General features: G+C 39.9%; 1 protein-coding gene across 2 annotated transcripts in view; it reads left to right on the top strand.

Moving 5' to 3' along the window:
- The first annotated feature begins 4,177 nt into the window (after window positions 1-4,177).
- The window catches only part of pals1a (protein associated with LIN7 1, MAGUK p55 family member a), a 57,048-nt gene continuing 42,526 nt past the window's right edge, over window positions 4,178-18,699 (top strand). For both annotated transcript variants that reach the window (XM_061743138.1, XM_061743137.1), the window contains exon 1: window positions 4,178-4,324. The gene's annotated coding sequence lies outside the window, so the exon portion shown is untranslated. The remainder of the gene's footprint in view (window positions 4,325-18,699) is intronic.

The raw sequence follows: 18,699 nt of genomic DNA, 5'->3' as shown, positions 1-18,699 counted from the left end.
GCAGCATTAGCCCTGAGCTTTGTCGGCTCCCTTCATAAGCTTCCTCGCTCCTCTTCTTCCTCATCTCCCCGTCCTCCTCCTCTCCCTCTCCTCTATCCTCTCCCCTTCTGCATACCCGTAAAGGGGGGCATGTCTTTCTCTTTGGGCAGGTGTGATTCCAGGCAAAAGGTGCAGCACCTGGGCGGCGCTTCTGATCTGACTAAAAAACATTTTGATCTCGATCTCTAATCTATTCCAATACACTTTTATTTACCCCTCTAGCCGTATTTATTCAGAAACTTCCCAGTTACCTCAAATGCACCACATAGAGCAGAGGTGGGTGGCTAATGCTGCGTTCACGTCACATCAGACAGAAGTAGATGTGCAGTTTGATGATTTTTAAAACATTTTGAAGAGCCTCGTTGGCTCTGGAAGGGATTGAAACTGAATAGAAACAGTGCAGCAGTTCTGCTTCAGTTTTCCCACATTGGGCAGCTCATGAATGAACTTTAAATTTTTGGCATGAACGCAGCATCAAAGCAGATCCCGACACCTGCCCAAGGAGGACCAAGCGAACCCATTCGAGTAAGAAGAAGAAACAGGAAATTGTAAAACTGCCTTTGAACTGAGTGATTGGTAACACAGGACTGAACTCAGTGTCACTCTGCACACACGATCAACTCTGACCAGCACTTGTAATGAAGCAATGACACAGCATTCTACTACTGTATAAATATAATGAAGAGGATGTTTTTTTCTGTAATGATATTACTGAAACTGAAGATGAATTAAAGATAATCCTGATTATTCTGTAACATTTGTCCAAGTTGATTCCTCCTGTTATTTTCCCCACCTCTACATCGGAGCATTGTTTTACACATTGGTTAAGCATACGTTTATGGAGCGAAATCAAGGCCAAAAGTTTTGCTAATTTGAAAATTTTCTTTTTTTCTTTTTTTTACAGTTTCAATTTTTTTTTTCAGTATCAGATGTGAAAAAAGATGTGTAACTGAAAAAAAAGATGTGAAACTATAAAAAAAAGATGTGAAACTGAAAAAAAGATCTGAAACTGAAATAAAAAGATCTGAAACTGAAAAAAAGATCTGATACTGAAAAAAAAAATTGAAACTAAAAAAATAGTTTCATGATCAAAACTTGAATTCCCAGGTTCAAATCTTAGTTTTTCAATAACAATTTTATTTTCAAATTAGCAAAACCTTTGGCCTTGATTTGGCTCCATATAAGTTTAACATCAGATTTTTTATTGACACAGCCACAGTTGGTGCAGGACTGGGACTGGTGCGATCAGGCCGGGTTACTGGGGGCAGAGTGGGATTCAGTGTCTTGTCCAGGGGCAATGGCGTGTGACGGGGCGGGGGACGCTGACCTTCCAGTTGGGGTCACCACGTCTACCCTCCACTCCACAGCCCCCTCCAATGTTGTAGGACAATTTATTTTTTCTAATTACATTGAACAATGTTGTTTCTGTTAGCTGTAAAAGTGAAAAAAAGTTATAAAAAATGTAAACTGTATTTTATACAGGCCCATTCTGTTGTTTTGAGTAGGTGAAATACATTTACAAAAGTTATATCTAATTTAACAAAAGATGGGATGATTTAGGCTACTTATTTTAAGATTAGTTTAAAATAGTTTAATGCTGCTTCATCAATAAATCAACACGAATCTAACCCTAATTTATTTATAATAGAAAAGTTCTGTGCTGCATTCAATGTAACTCTGAAACCGGAGTTTAGAACTTGTCATTTTGAACCTCTTTACATTTGATGCCCAAAGTAATGAAAGGTTTTGGCATGCCAACAGATGCGTGGTTAAGTTGTATGAAGAAACGCAGCTTGAACATGCAAAGAATATGTACATTATACACACATATATATATATATATATATATATATATATATATATATATATATATATATATATATACACACACACACACACACACACACATTCCTGCTCACATTATTGACACCTATGAAGTTTAGGTATTGTGGAATATATGCTGAAGGAAATATATCCTTGTGAACAAAGTGAAACAAAATTTTACTACAGATACCTTGCATTTGATACAAAACAGTAAATTTTAAAGAACATTTAGGAAAAAATATAAAAACATAATGCTTGTGTCAATGGTATTTGCATCCTTTGCTGCAAATCAGTATGGAAACCCAATTTGACTCACCTGTCAAAAGAGGATCACCTGTGGCCGCTCGGTGGCGCAGTGGGTTAAGCAGCGGGCCATATACTGAGGCTACAGTCCTCCTCCTGCAGCGGTCGCGGGTTCGAATCCAGCCCGTGCACCTTTGCTGCGTGTCTTCCCCGTTCTCTCTCTCTACCCCTTTCCAGTCTGCATCTCAATAAAGGGCCACTAGAGCCACAAAAAACCTTTAAAAAAAAAAAAAAAAAAAAAGAGGATCACCTGTGATGAATTGCCTCCACCCATGTGACATGAATTAGGCAATGACTTATAATTTGGGTGTTTTAAAAAGCCATCTGTTATTCCCTCTTCATGGGTAACAATAAAGACAGAGAAGCTGTCTGAGGACACAAAAAATGTTAATATTTGCAACCACGAGACCTCCAAAGGGTATAAGTCCATCTCCAAAGACCTTGGTATCCCTGTTTGAATGGTGTGTAATGTTATTAAGACGTTTTCCTGGCATTGAACTGTCAAGAACCTCCCTGGACAAAGGGGGGAGAGAAAAATTGATGACATACGTCTTCGAAGGTTGGTGCGAATGGTGGAAAAAAAACACAATGTCAAACATCTAAAGACCTGAAGACGAGTCTGGAGCAGTCTGGTGTAATTGTTTCAACAAGTACCATATGCCGCACACTTGACTAAGAAGGGCTTTATGGGTGGAGGCCAAGGAAGACCCTGTTGCTGAAGAATACATAAAAAGAATAAAAAACAATTGATCTTTGCAAAAGAGAACCTGTAGAAACATCAAGCCATCTGGGACAATGTTTTATGGAAAAATGAAACAAAAGTGGAGCTTTTTGGTAATTCACAAAAACAGTATTGTTGACAGACGGTGGTCATTGGAACTGCGAGTGGGGTAATTATGGACCTGAGAATTATGCCTAAATAGGTTATGAAAAAAGGGTAGTATAACTGCGGTAGTATAGTATAGGTAATATTGTTATACACAGTACTCGAGTTGAGGAGGGATGCATCCCCCCTGAAATAAAAATGGTCCAAATCATCCCCCCTGTAAAACTGCCATCCCCCCTTTCCATCCCTTATGTCATTTCATCAATGAATGTGGTTTTACTGATATTTCAACATTTAGAGTCATCACCAGAAAAATAACACCAGAAAAATAACTTATTTGACAATTTTCAGTTTCAAGTAAATTTTCACTTGAAATAAGTAGAAAAATCTGCCAGTGGGACAAGATTTATCTTCTCATTACAAGCAAAAAAATCTTGTTCCACTGGCAGATTTTTCTACTAATTTTAAGTGAAAATCTACTTGAAACAAGTGAAAATTGTTGTTTTTTTTTCCAGTGATGAGTCTTGTTTTAAGTGTAATGAGATTTTTTTTTACTAAAATGAGACATTTTAACTAGAAGTAAGACAAATATTCTTAAGATTTTGAGTTTTTGCAGTGATCCATTTTACTTTTCCTGTGAAAGACTGAGTCATATTGATAAATTCAGAAAACTCTTTTTTATTGTTGTGTTTTGATGTACTTGATGTAAGCCCAGTGAATATTTAAAGCTTACACAAGGCTGCATGTAACTGCTGCTATGTCATTCCTGCAGTATTTCTGCAGGTGTTTTGGTCAGTGCTATTATTTGTAATATATTATATTATTTGTAATCAGCACAAATTATCTTTCCCCATATGATAAAAATCCACCACCACCCCTGATTTTGTTTTACAACTCGAGTACTGTTTACGCCTCATTCATCCTTTCCTGTCGTTCCGGAGAAGTTAAAGATGTCTGAGTTTCCCGCAACCCTCCAATGCAGCACAATTCCAATGGACTGTGTTCATGTTCAACAGTTCGCCTCGGAGCACCGCGTTTGATTGGCTCAGACTGGATTCCTGTCATCGCTTCAGCCAATCAGCGCGCTGCCTGGCCCGCTGGGTCTGCTGCCCTCAGCCAATCAGCGCGCTGCCTGTCTCGCTGGGTCCGCTGGCGCCGCCCCCTGAGGGAGGGCCGTTCCCCCGCCGAGGATGAACCAGCAACAAGTGTGTCGGAATAAACCCTCACTTAGTCAACAAAACCTCCCAAACCAGTACCGCGGGGACTCAAACCGACACTTTTTCGCTGGTTTCCAGGTGGATGTAGCAGTGTAACGGAGGACTCGGCTCTACGGTGAGTTTCCCCGGTGTCGGGGTCGCTGCGGAGCGGCTTTGTTATCAACAGGTGCCGCAGCGCAGTTAGCCCTTCAGGATGATTTATGGTCCCGCGTTACTCCGACGCAGAGCCTACGGCGTAGGGTTCGCGGCGACGCGCTTCCTACGCCGTCGATATAACGCGGAACCATAAATCAGCCTTTAGCCGCGTTAGCACGGGGACAGCCAGGGAGTCGAAACCGCCTTTCTGCTGAAAGAATCCTCTTCTCCTCAGCCTGACAGCCGGGACCAGCACCAGAGGAGTCTCAGGACTCTAGCAGGAGTCCAGCCTCCAGCTCTGAGAGGAGTTTGAGCCTGAGAGAGTGATTTGTGCGGGTTAGCTGGAGCTAGTATCTGTCACTCCCCGAAACTCCACCTGGAGTTACTGCTGTCTAATTATTTACACATTTATGCTCAGATGAGGGCAGGTTTCCCCCAGGGCGCTGCTCTAGTGTTACACAGCTGTAAACGGCCGGATTCTGCTGAGTAACACTCATATAACATGAGTATAGGTTTGTTATTAATAACAGGCTGTTTTAAATGTCTAAATTATGAGTGAAACATCCAGAAAACTGGACTGCACCTATTTTAACATCAAGGGAGGTTTTAAATAATTAATAAGAAATGCATCGTAAGCTAAAATACAGTTCCTTTTTATATTTCCATTTGTATTGTTTTGTGTGTTTGCTGAAAGGTTGCTGTCATTCCGGTTTTGTTTTCTGTTGTTGTGATGATCAGCTCGAGGGATGGGCTCTAAACCGGTAATATGACCAATATCTATACAGTTTACAGGGGTGATACTTATTTAGAGTTGTGTTTTAAGAGTGGGGTTATCATCGGAGCTGTTGGCTCTCACAGTCCGTTGAACTGTTTCAGCTGGGAGATAAAAATTAAATCAGAAATTCAGACTTCATGAAGTGAAGATTTCTGACTGTTTAGTTGCAGATTGAGGAGAAAAGTCATTGTGTTGTTGAGATAAAGGCAGTTCTTCTCACTACATTTAACTCACTGTCCACTCTCAAGTGTGATGTGAACAGTTTGAAACATGGATATTTATGACCATTTCTTCTGGAAGTCTGAATGCAGAGCAGATTATTGTCATTTTGTGCCAGAATAGACAAGATTTCATTATTGTCAAATATGACTGAAAAGTAGAATTTGATCAGGTAATTTAGGCAGGATTTATGCCTCAAATATGCACAACTTCTTTCTTGATCAGAAACGATTTGTAGATATTTCAAGCCCCCTAAAGCCAGAATTATACAGGTTTTGAATTTGGTATTCAAAGTTTCTGCTGTCAAGATTTCTGCATTTGAAGTTGAAGTTAAAATTTTAGCTATTTCATGATATGAAGTTATACTCTCATAGCTTCTAAATCAACAACACTGGTTTTTACTGTTGAAATAGCCCTACTTGTTTTATCCTGTTCAGACACAGCACTGTTGTTTTTAACTTATTTAAAGGTTTATTTATTTATTATTTTTTTTAAATTTTTTTTTAAGGGTTACCTTTTCTTTTAACCTGTTAATATTAACAGAAAAACACATTTTCAAAGGCGGAAGGCTTGTTGCTGCTGCTGTTGATTTACATTTGTCATGTGCATATCTGTGTTACAGTGAGCAGGGCATGAAAAACTGGAAGGTTCAAGTTTTTAAAAGTGTTTATTGGATCATATGTATGACATTGAGTTAAAATTCAATAAAATACCTTGATATGAATCCTAGTCTGTGTCGCCCAGATCTAATCAGGACAGATGTGCTCTTAATAAACATAAATGTTGGAGAACAAACATGCGAGCCCTCGATCTTATCTCTGAAGGGAACGGTATGTGTTGGGCTGTGCCTGCATAAGATTACGCCAAAACTGTTGAGGTCAGTGTGTTTGTGGTCAGAATGTTGTGACTTATCACAACATCCTGTCTTAAGGTTAAACCGTGTGGTAAATCTGACTCCAAACACTTGGATAATGTCAGTGGACCTGCTAACTTCTTTTAGTGACGCTGCAGTAAATCCACAGTTCAAGGTGAAATGTCTGCATTATTCAGAGGAAAACAATTCAGTTAGTTGGCAAATGAAGGTAGAAAAGCTAAAAAGATTCAGACGTGAGGAGGAGGAGGAGGAGAAGGAGGAGGGGGAGGAGGGATGTAATGGTATGCAAAATTCTGGCATGAGTCCTTAAGTCTCATGATTTGAAAGGTTTCTAGCACTGTGAAGAAAACTAACACATTCATAGCCTTTATTTTATTATTTAACTCCAGAAATATTCAGAGGTCTTCAAATATACCATTTAAAGCACTCAAAGTCAGGACGTTCTTCTAGATCACTTTCCACATGACATTAAACTTAACTGGCTTTTAGAGTCTGAACTGGATCTCAAAATGCGGCTGATCTCTGTAGATGTTTGAATATTTTGGATTAGGGCTGCAACTAACGACTATTTTGATAGTCGATTAGTCATTGACTACTGAAACATTAGGCAACTAATTGGATTATGACTCTTAATTATTAAATGGCTTTTATTTAGAGCTCAGCTTTTAAATTTTGCATGAGGTTGTTTAAATGATGCACTAATTATAAATTAAAGACATCAAAATCGACGCGTCATTCAAAAATACATCTTTTAATGAACTTTACTGCCAGTTGCCATGGCGCTGTACTCTATTGTACATGTGCAACTCTCAGCAGAGATAAAAAGGTAAGATCTCTCACTGTGAAAAACCAGCGTAGTGATAATAGCGGCTGAACGCTAATGTACATGCAATTCTCAGCAGAGATGGAAAGAAGGCGATGCCTTACTCTGTTAATTTTTTTTTTGACAATAGTCGACAATTAAATTTGTTGGCGACTATTTTTATCAACGATTTTTGTCTGCAAAGTAGACCAATCGTTGAATCCCTGTTTGGATCAGGATTAAGGCCTCTTTTGAAGTGGTCAAATGTTGCTTTTCCATGTTTTTTTGACTTGTCTACAATGTTCTCATGATGAACTGTCATATTTGATACAAATAGAGGCAAAAAAAAAAGAAGGTACATGTTGTAGTGTTCCAGTCATCCAGTGCACAAACTATTCGTCAGGGTTCTGAAAACACTTTGTTTCGTTTGTTTGTTTTTTCTAACACTAGCTCTCAGTTGCATCAGAGAGGGCTGAATTTCCTTTTCTGGTCGCACTCCAGGCAGTTAGCGTCCGCAAAAGGAAGATCCTCAGTTGTTTTAAAAGCAGTAGTTTTTGATTGTGTAGCGAGGATCGAGAGAGTTTCCCTTCCTGATGGATCTGCCAGAAATTCTTATTTAGCACTTTGGTTTTGTTTCCAAAAAGACTCCAAAGAAATGTATTTTAGGTTGTGAGAAAGTGAGCCAGTGGATGCAGAATGTTTTTCCAGACCTGGGGCTTCATGTAACAAGATTCCCCTTTCCACGCTTGTGCTCGGATGTTCAAAAAGTGAAATGAACGTGAAAAGTTGCGGTCCTTCATGCACACATCAAGGCTGGCGTTGCACATTTCTGAGGTTTTGTCCGTTGGCGAAGTCCTGCCATTGTTTATGTTATTTTTATGTAACAATTGCTCGGGGGTCATGTTCTGGGTCTCTGGAAAGATCCTAGCGACAACTTCTGTTGTAATAGATGCTATATAAATAAAATTTAATTCAAAAATCCAAACAATGAGGAGATGCTGACAGGTCGGACATCTCTCTTGCCGATGGAGGCCGGTCTCTCCTCCTGGCGATGGAGGCCGGTCTCTCCTCCTGGCGACGGAGGCCAGTCTCTCCTCCTGGCGATGGAGGCCGGTCTCTCCTCCTGCTGATGGAGGCCGGTCTCTCCTCCTGCTGATGGAGGCCGGTCTCTCCTCCTGCTGATGGAGGCCGGTCTCTCCTCCTGCTGATGGAGGCCGGTGTCTCCTCTGCTGCAATGATTTTTTTCTTTATTTTTCATGTTTGCACCTTGATAATCACGTTGGCAATCCAAACAATGAGGAGATGCTGACAGGTGGGACATCTCTCTCGCCGGTCTCTCCTCCTGGCGATGGAGGCCAGTCTCTCCTCCTGGCGATGGAGGCCGGTCTCTCCTCCTGCTGATGGAGGCCGGTCTCTCCTCCTGCTGATGGAGGCCGGTCTCTCCTCCTGCTGATGGAGGCCGGTGTCTCCTCTGCTGCAATGATTTTTTTCTTTATTTTTCATGTTTGCACCTTGATAATCACGTTGGCAATCCAAACAATGAGGAGATGCTGACAGGTGGGACATCTCTCTCTCTCCGGTCTGGCGATGGAGACCGGTCTCTCCTCCTGCTCCTGTTGATAATCACGTTGGCACAACTAGTCTTGCCAGGAGCATCAGATTGTGCTGATTCCAGGATTAAATATAAGTTCATGCTGTTCACATTATTGTACTTCTGAGAGGTGATCGTGGACAGTTGTAGTTGTGGCAGACACACATTATGCCAATTCTTTAATTACAACTGTAAACAAATTGGAACGAGGAGAGCCGTTGTTTGTCCCACCAACTTAAGTTATGTTGTAGATTCTTAAAATACAAACAATGGGGGGGTTTGGTCTCAATTGTGCGCCCTGTACAAAGAAAAACAGCCTCGTCACGAAAACCCCTCTTTAGAAAACAGTGGGTCATGTGACCTAAAGCTTCGTCCATTGTTTTTGCACTTTATGGTACCAGCATACAACACTAGTTACTGTATACTGGGAAGGTAACCAATTTGTTTCCTTCTCTATTACGGTAGTCGTCTTGATGTGACCAATTTCGTCTCTTTTAAAGCAGCGTCATTGACAGTAATGAAGATGTCTCATGGAAACGTGTGCTTTTATAAATAAAGTGATGGGGGAAAAAAGGTGTCACAACCACAGAACTAAAGTCGTGAGCTAAGATGAGTCCTCACTTTCACCAGTCTGAGGCTGCACATCAAGTATCTGCTCTCCTGTCTCATGTGTTGCTATAGTAACTAGGGATGGCTTATCTTCCAGCTCATCTGGCCTCATCCGCACCTCTTTACCTTCATGTATTTAACACAGGAGAGGTAACACTTGATGTCAGCAATGACAAAGCCTTGACTCTCCTTCTACTGGATATGGTTCACAAAATGTGTTCTCACTAAGGAAAAGATCTCTGCTGCATAATACCTCCAAGTACTCATTTTGCATGAAACACAGAGACACTTATCGTAGCCCTGTCTACTACGAGGCTGCAGGTGTGGATGTCCAGACTGAACACCCGTCTGCAGATGTGTAACTGAGATGCTGCATCATTGGCGGGAGCTCATAGGCTTGTATAGAGGAGGACGAGGAGCAAGCAGCTTTAGTTTGTCATTCTTCCTCCATTCTGCTTTCCCTGTGAGTGCCTGTGTTGTCCTAACATTATTGAATAGTCTTGAACATTTCTGAAGGAATTTCTGCATTACAGGCATTACATATGTGTGGTTATTTAACCTGTGTAGCACTTCAGTCCTTCAAGTTCAAGCTCTCATATGAGAACTAAAAAAAAAAAAAAAAACTAAAGCAATTACAGAGAAAATGAAATTCCTTGGAATTCCTGGCACTGAAGGCTTGAGGGTACACACACACACACACACACACACACACACACACACACACACACACACAACCTGCTGAAAGCCAGCCCCAGTTCTTTCCAGTCCGTTTTTGATAAAATCGTGGTTTAAAAAAATTTCTTTCAGCATGTGGTGCGTGCGTTTCACATTTTTTTTTCTCTTTTTCATTTCATTACCAGCACTATGGATGTACAATCTGATTTTGCATATTGTTCATTTAACATTATTTTAGTAGTAACCTTGATACAATAAGTCTGTGAACTTTTTACTTTTCCTCTGCTTTCGAAGTTTATTTTTGTCTGTGCTCTTATTCTGAGCAAAGCATCGGTTTTGATTTGGTTTTGAATGAATGATTACCCCTAATGGTAATAATAGAATCTAATAGTTTATGTATATATGTAAAATAATGTTTTACAGCTATACTTGGCAAGTAGGTTTAGGGTGCTCCCATGTTTAGCCATTGGAATTTCAGCACTGATATTTGCTTTTTTGATTCGTATTGATCTACTGTCGATCCATTTATAGCGAATAGAAGATACTGGCCCTGGAAAAGGGTTCATTTTAACTCAAACTCAAGAGGAAAGGTGTTTTGCAAAGCTTAAAGATGAACTCTGCCAGTTTGCTGCATGACTGTTATTTGGTGTAGTATCAAAACACTGCAGGTGGAATTTGCACTTCGAATTTCTGACAGTAACGTACAGTACAGAGCAAAAGTTTGGACACACCTCATTCAAACAAATGGGGAAGTGTGTCCAAACTTTTGGTTTGTACTGCACGCATCTAAATATAAATCGATCCGGCTACCTGTGGTTATGCTGAATCAAGAAAAATACACACCAGACTTGCACTGATCTCTGCTCAGACATATTCAAGGACAAAACACCTTCTAACAAGAACTATTTTTGAGAGCCCTGCTCCATAATTACACACAATACTCAGTTTAATATACGTATACTGGCAATGACAAGGTATTTGCATAAATCTGGTGTTAACATGTATCACCTTTATTTTAAGTACATATTTCCCGGAGTAAAGTAAAAGCAATATGACTAAATCTTCCATTTCTTTCGCTCATTTGTGTTTAGATTCATGTAGTGAAAACCTAAACACAAGAGTTTTCAGAGCCAACTGAATCCATTGATAGTTCATAAATCCACATTCCTTCAGGCATCATCAAATCAGATTGATGCAAACATTGTATGTTTCCCTAGATCGCAACTCGGTAGTCTTGCATTTACAAAATGTATGTTGAAACTCGGGACAGAAGGACCAAAACTGCCTCCCTCTGCAGAGCATCAGTGCATTGCGGTTGGTAGCCTCACTATAGGCCTCTTGGGTCAGAGTCTACATGAGTCTTCATGAATACCTCATGCTCCACTGGCAAATATCTCAGAATCAGTTGTTCCAGGGAAACCGTGTGGATCAGGCCTTCATGGCTGAACTTCTGCAAAGAAGCCACAACTGAGGGAAGACAATAAGAATAATTAAAGCTGCAAGCAGCGATGAACGGGCCCTCGCACTCACGGCCACCGCCCCCCATAAGCATATCAGAAATGACACCACCCACGACTTCCTATGTCAAACCATTCAAAAGTTATAGCAGAAAAAAGGGACAACCAATCAGAAGAAGGGGCAGGGCTAATTTTCCCCAATTATGGTCAAGGACTCAATACCGAGTCCCATGACGCCACCCACGACTCTTTATGTCAAACCTTTCAAAAGTTATGGCAGAGAAAAGTATTCTAGGGGGCGCTGTTGAGTCGTTAGGCCACACCCATTAATGCAAACCATGAAATATCAAATTTATCGCCAGGCCTGGCTTGCATGCAAAATTTGGTGACTTTTGGGGAACTATCAAATATGGACCAATCAGATGAAGGGGGGGCGCGCCTTTTGGCGTCTAGCGTCGCCACGGTAACACTTTTGAAAGAGAAAAGTAATGCGCGTAGTCGCAGGATGGAGACGCACATTTTGATGTATAACACACCTGGGTTCACGTTACGGTTCGTATTAATTGCCGAAGGAATGGCATAAATTGCGCCAAAATTACACAATTAATTCAACATGGCCGACTTCCTGTTCGGTTTCGGCCATGGCGCCAAGAGACTTTTCTTTAAGTTGTGACATGATACAGGTGTGTACCGATTTTCGTGCATATACGTCAAACCGTATTGTGGGGCTTGAGGCACAAAGTTTTACGGGGGGCGCTGTTGAGCCATTTTGCCACGCCCATTAATACAAACCATGAAATATCAAACTTATCGCCAGGCCTGCCTTGCATGCAAAATTTGGTGACTTTTGGGGAACTATCAAATATGGACCAATCAGATGAAGGGGGGCCGCGCCTTTTGGCGTCTAGCGTCGCCACGGTAACACTTTTGAAAGAGAAAAGTAATGCGCGTATTCACAGGATGGAGACGCACATTTTGATGTATAACACATCTGGGTTCACGATACGGTTCGGGCCGTATTAATTCTCGAAGGAATGGCATATATTGCTCCAAAATTACGCGATTAATTCAGAATGTTCAAAATGGCCGACTTCCTGTTCGGTTTCGGCCATGGCACCAAGAGACTTTTCTTTAAGTTGCAACATGATACAGGTGTGTACCGATTTTCGTTCATGTACGTCAAACCGTATTGTGGGGCTTGAGGCGCAAAGCTTTTTCTATCTGAACCGATCAGATGAAGGGTGAGCGCACTTTTTGGCGTCTAGCGTCGCCACGGTAACGCTTTTGAAAGAGAAAAGTAATGCGCGTAGTCGCAGGATGGAGACGCACATTTTGATGTATAACACACCTGGGTGCACGTTACGGTTCGGGCCGTATTAACTGCCGAAGGAAGGCATCAATTTCGCCAAAATGACGCGATTAATTCAAAATGGCCGACTTCCTGTTCGGTTTCTCGACATGACGCCCAGAGACTTTTCTTTAAGTTGTGTACTGATACAGGTGTGTACCGATTTTCGTGCATGTACGACAAACCGCATTGTGGGGCTTGAGGCACAAAGTTTTCAAGGGGGCGCTGTTGAGCCATTTTGCCACGCCCATTAATGCAAACCATTAAATATCAAATTTTTCGCCAGACCTGACTTGCATGCAAAATTTGGTGACTTTTTGGGCACGTTTAGGGGGGCAAAAAGGCCTTCCTTTTGTCAGAACAATAAGAAGAAGAAGAAGAAGAATTCCTGCAATTACAATAGGGCCTTCGCACTGCAAGTGCTCGGGCCCTAAATACACTTGGCGTGGACATTAAACCTGTGTGGACACCAATACTTTGCTTGTGTGCGTCCAAGTTTTACAGTCTGTGAAATTTAGTAGTACCATCATTTCTTTTGCAGCAGGACATTGACTCAGAAGACACGTTCAGACTCCATAAGGGCTGTTTGAGTGACTATCCTCTGCTCATTTTCAGCCTTCTACTTTATAATCTCTGCTTATTAGGGTAGATTTTCAATCTGTTTGTCCAAAAATCTTCACACATGCATGTTCTGAAAGAGGGCTGAAGTATTTGGGGGAAAATATCTAATTGGACTTTTTTTCTTTTTTGCAAAGATATTCGGATGAGGTTTTCAAACTCATACTTCTAGTTCCTGTAGCAAGAAAGTTATTGTGTAATCAACATGATTCAGAAATCGATATCATTATTTGTTAAAATGACTTCATAAGGATCCTGCTCCAACTCGTGTGAGTACAGAAATTTTCCTTTTAGGATTTATCCATGTGACTGGATGTATTGACAGCCCAATGTTTCCCATCTAGGCTCCTTGAATGATTTTTCACCTTCCTCTGAAGGGTTTTTAAAGTAAATACAATTGAATCTGTTACATTTGAGTTACCTATCTAAAGTATGTTTTTTACTTCATTTTCACTTCAAGTGTTTCAAAGGTTTAGCCCCCAGGATTGCACCTAGATGATGTTGAATATTGAGAACATCTATATCCATTTGTCATTCATGCTATGTTATGAATGGTTATTAAATATTTTAATTCGCCAACAATTATTTGCTTTTCAATTTTCTCCGTCAACTGCTCTTTGCTCCAGCAGCCATATTGAATTTCTGTGCGAATATGTGTTTATATTCATTTTAATATGTTAGTTCTAGCGAACTACAATGAGAAGATTACTTCCACCTACTATGTGTTGCTATGGTGACTGACCCTAACCCTATCAACGCTTTATTTCGGCTTTTTATAGTCGCGGTATATCAGAGGCAACAATTTTTTTGAGTTGACTGAACCAACTCTGGACACCTTACCTGAAACCAAAAATTCAGAGTTTCTTAACTCAGTTTGTTGAACCTTCTTTCTGAAACAAGCCCCAGGTGTTTAGCCAAGAACCAGGAAATAGAGTTAATTATCTCCCTGTCTCTCCATGAGACTGTTTTCATAGTCGCTTTTTTCCTCGGGACTAATATTTTGTATACATGTCTAGACTTGTTCTAGTATTGATTGTTGTTAGCAGAAGCTAAAGTGATTAGTGATTAGACTTTTTTATGTAACAAAAATATGTAATCTAATGTGAAACCGTGCCATGTTTTACCCAAATATGTTATTTTTAATACATTTGGATAATATGCAGTGCAATGCAAAACACTTTGCACGGCACAGTGTTTTGCATTGCACTGCATTTTTTTCATCTTTTATAATTTTCTACAGGGGTGATGGACTGTAAGAGTAAACCAGCTGGCCTGTTTATTTTGTATCTTTGTTGTGCAGAACTGTGTTGTTTAAACTATATTATTATGGATTTATTTGAAGCATTATGTTTTTTATTAATCGAACAACAGAAAAATAATTGTTAGAATAATCGTCCAATTTCTCATTAGATTAGTCGACTAAGCGATAAAATATTCGCCCCATTAATCATAGAGTGAGTCATAGAGTAAGAGTCCTATTTTACTCAATAACAACATTACACTCAATAAGTAATAAAAATTTCTAAAGAAATAGGCAATTAAGTTCCTTAATAACAAGAGTTAAATAGACGAACACTACCATGAAATTAAATACAAGCAGAAATTAATTTAGAACAGGAGAGTATTAATAAACTATTCTAATTGTAGTTAGTATAATTATCAGGCCAGTGCACAGTTTGGTGCTGGCGTTTTGTCAGGATGAAGGATCAGGGTTGGAATTGTGACGTTACTATTGTGACATGACCATAAATATTTCAAATTGTGAAAAAACTGTTCCAGAGAATCTCAATTATATGCAAAAAAAAATCATGACTCATTTCTTTACAGATTTGTGCAGGTCTAGATTATCAATTTTTCTTTCTCTAAACGTTTAGGTTGGATGTCTCAAAATTTGTTCTCCAATTTAATCTCCCTACACATCTTACACACATGTTCTTCTTGTGGCAGTTGTAAAATCGTCCTTTTTTTTGGGAAATTTTTACAGTTTTATCTGTAAACATTCATGTATTGTTGCCTTTTAATGTGTTGCATAGTCTTTAAGTTTTTGCACAAGTTTTCCTTTTATCATCTGTTTGCAACAAGACTGTATCCATGCAGACTCTGAACTGACCTTTCGGTGGGCCATACTGCCAGGTATGAGGTCGCGTTGCCATGGCGACAGGGTCAAAGCTGACTTTAAGGTACACACAGAGTGAGTTAGTGAGGACGAACTCATTGGGAAACAGGCCAGTGAAATACAGAAGTCCTCTGTTCTCTGGAATGTTCTCCAGCTCGCTCCGAGGCTTCGCTTTTCCCTCTGCCGCTCAGACTGGATCGGTGCTTACAGTTCGGCAGCTGTCAGATGAAAATATGGGACTAAATTTGGTTTATACTTGTACTGTGTCCTGTCTTCTGACAGTGGTCAGCTTCTGATATGATCAGGCTTCCTTAGTTGTTGTGTCAGTGTTAGTCAGTGTGATTGATTTGTGCATTTTCAGCTAAAACAGCAGGTGGTCCAGTCGTATCTCATGGGGCTTCTTTTGCTGGCTTACTCGAGATGCTTTGATTTAAATCTTTTTAGCTAATTGACAGGTCCTTAACCTTTTGCTTGCTTTTTTTTTTTTTAATGCGTCACAGAAAAGGAAACACCAATTCAAAAAAAGCTGGCACCCTGTGTAAAATGGATTAAATTGAAATGGCACGCAGTGATGTCCAAATTGTCTTGTTGAAAGATGCAATATCTTCCTTGGAAAAGACGTGCGCATGGGAGCATGTGTTGCTCTGAAATCTGAATATACAGAGGTGGACTAATACATCAGTGTTCATCCTACACTGTAAAAAAAAAACTGTGAAATTTACAGTAAAATACTGGCAGCTGTGGTTGCCAGAATTTCACCGTAAAAAATACGTTAACAATGTATATGACATTACGGTACGGTTTTCAGGCAACCGTAAATTTCATAGTTGAGAACTGTTTTATTTACAGTAAATTACTATGAAAAAAATATATATTGTAAACTTGTTTACAGTTATTTGCTTTAAAAACAACAGTTATAATGTAAACTTGTTTACAGTTAACCCTTGTGTAATTTACAGTAAAATACTGGCAGCTGTGGTTGCCAGAATTTCACCGTAAAAAATACGGTAACAATGTATATGACATTACGGTATGCTTTTCAGGCAACCATAAATTTCATAGTTGAGAACTGTTGTGTTTACGGTAAATTACTATGAAAAACAGATAGATTGTATACCTGTTTACAGTTAACCCTTGTGTAATTTACGGTAATATACAGGCAGTTGTGGTTGCCAGAATTTCACCGTAAAAAAATACAGTAACAATGTATATGACATTACGGTATGCTTTTCAGGCAACCATAAATTTCATAGTTGAGAACTGTTGTGTTTACGGTAAATTACTATGAAAAACAGACATATTGTAAACCTGTTTATGGTAATTTGCTTTAAAAATAACAGCTAATATAAACCTGTGTAAAGTAAACTATTTTAAAAACAACATATATACACTGCAAACCTAATTACTGTCTATCTCAGTGATAAACAGTACAACTGTATGATATATTATATTTTATTGCATGGTTCAACTTTACAGTAAATTACCACCCGCTGTGGTTGCCAGAATTTCATTGCAAAAACACATAAGGCATTACAGTTGGCTGACATAGATTTTACAATCAAAACCGGCTTGGTACATTACGAAGGAAATAACAAATAAAGCACATTGTAAACCCATGTATAGCCTTGTGTTGATAAACTTTGAGAAACTGCTTTTGCATTTACACATTCTCTGTGAAAAACAGATTGAACTGATCCAATAACTTGTCCAGTGTACTCACAAAGCAGTATTGAGATCTTGAAAAACCAGCATGTGTCCATATGAAGAATAATCCATGGTGGAATGAAAAAACATGAAATAATTAGCCACTTGCCCTGCGTTGATCAAGAGTAATGACTTCCTGAGTCCAGACCTGAGTGCAGAGGTCACTCAACATGGAATAGTCTCACACACATGATGTTCAAGAAAGTGGAACTGAAAGCGTGTATTTTCACAGGTCCTGCTTGAGGACTCGCATGTTGTCCACCAGGTGTTCATTGTGTACTGACTTGATCCTCTCTGCAGCCAGAAAACAGAAACAAAGCACAAGTTAGATTGATGCGGTGCATGATGCATACAGAGATAAACTCACAGCATTCTGGTGTTAAACTGAGCTCCAATGAACTATGCTTACCTCTAATTAGCCTTGACAAGACTGGTGTCGGAGTCATTGGGTCCAGACTTGACTGAAGACGGGGACAGAGTCTCATACAGACATGGTGCGATGTTCATGAAACTGGAACTTTGAGCAGGTGTTGTCGTAATCTCTGCTTTAAGACTCAATCAGGTGTTCGCTGTGGAAACAGACAGGAAATGTGGGGAACGAGAGTCGGGGAATGACATGCAGCAAATGGTCAGAAATTGAACCAAGCGACTTGCTGCATTTGCACCCATGTGGTATGCACCCTAACCATTTAGTTATCAGAGTATTATTATTATTATTAATAATAATAATAATAATAACATAAATCCTATATTTGTTTATATAGCACTTATGCGGTTGCAAAGTGCTTCTCACAACAAAAATAAAGAAAAAACAAATACAATACTGTTACAACAGAAAGAAATTACAAAATGGTGAACAAGAATAGGTTAAAAAATTTCATAAAAAGGCCAATCTATAAATATGATTTCAGGAGCCACTTAAAACAGTTAACAGATTTAGCTTTAGGTTAAAATGACAATAAGCCTGCTGTAACAGAGCGCCCAGCCATCAGCCAATGTGTTTCCTGACCTGTTTAAAGTGTAACTAAACCCCCAGTTCTGAGCTAACTCCGTCCATTTCATAATTAAGTTCATAATTATGAAAAAATGCAAAAAAGTGGGCAGGGGGCTGGGATGGGGTGGTGGGGACGGGGTGAGGCAGGACAGCAGGAGTTGCTCAGTGACAGAGAAAAATGGAGAGCGACACAGAGACTATTTTGAAGATGAGGACTTTTCCCCTCCAGAACACACAGTTTTTAAATAAAGTTGTCTGAGTTTAACTCGGTTTATTGTAACGAAGACAGTTTTAGCTTCAGGAGCCAACAGCAGCAGAGCTTTTACTGAACCTACCCACTGAGCAGCGGGTGTAACCGGCTGAGCTCTGCCGTTACCAGAGCTGCTCCCACCTACTGCGGCAGACAGGTGCCCGGCTCCTGCAGAGGTTCTGGTTACACTGCTATTTAACATTGTTAAACAATGTTTTACCAGCTGATAACTGCAGGAACAGATAGCCAAAAGCATTGTCTGTGCAGTACTGGTACGTTCCTCAAATGAATACTTCAGCTGTAGGCTTGAGTGAACATCCTCA

This window comes from Cololabis saira, chromosome 16 (assembly GCF_033807715.1).
Source record: "Cololabis saira isolate AMF1-May2022 chromosome 16, fColSai1.1, whole genome shotgun sequence".
NCBI lineage: Eukaryota > Metazoa > Chordata > Actinopteri > Beloniformes > Belonidae > Cololabis > Cololabis saira.
Note: the sequence above shows the minus strand (reverse complement) of the source record. Positions and strands in the feature narration are given on the sequence as shown.